Here is a 712-nt window from a genome sequence, read left to right on the forward strand (position 1 = left end):
ACCGGTCTTTGAAGTAGAGTTTCCATTAAAAAACCGCTTCTCCGGCGCGGGAACAGCGCGAAGAGGCTTCAGTGGGCCCAAAATCACAAAGACTGGATCATCGAAGATTAGAAAGAAGTTTTGTGGACCGACGAATCGAAGTTCGAGATTTTTGGTAAAAAACGAAGAATGTATGTCCGTCGTGCGCCTTCGGAAAAAATGCACCCAGACTGCATAACTCCTACAATTAAACATGGCGGAGGATCCGTGATGGTGTGGGGATGTTTCAGTGATACGGGCGTGGGAGATCTCTGCAGAGTCAAGGGAATACTTGACCAGAAAGACTACTACTCGATTCTGAGTAGGCATTGTATCTCGTCCGGCAAACGTTTAATTAGTCGTGGATTTATCATGCAGCAAGATAATGACTCCAAACATACCTCTAAATTATGTTCTAATTATCTGCATCGAAAAGAGGGAAGCGGAGAGCTCAAAATGATGACCTCCTCAATCTCCGGATCTTAATCCCATTGAACTTCTGTAGGATGAACTCGATCGCCGAGTTCGGAGAGTCTGTTCCACTTCTCAAGAGCACCTTTGGGAGACCCTCGAGAAAGAATGGAATGAAATACCAAATTCTGTATTGGAAAAACTCATAGAAAGGATGCCGCGATTGATGAAAAAGGTGTTGTCCACCAAAGGAAGTTGGTTCGATGAAAAAAAGGTATGAGTT

The sequence above is a fragment of the Odontomachus brunneus genome, unplaced genomic scaffold (genome assembly GCF_010583005.1).
Source record: "Odontomachus brunneus isolate Ranch 3 - 2012 unplaced genomic scaffold, Obru_v1 Obru_scaffold_061, whole genome shotgun sequence".
Lineage (NCBI taxonomy): Eukaryota > Metazoa > Arthropoda > Insecta > Hymenoptera > Formicidae > Odontomachus > Odontomachus brunneus.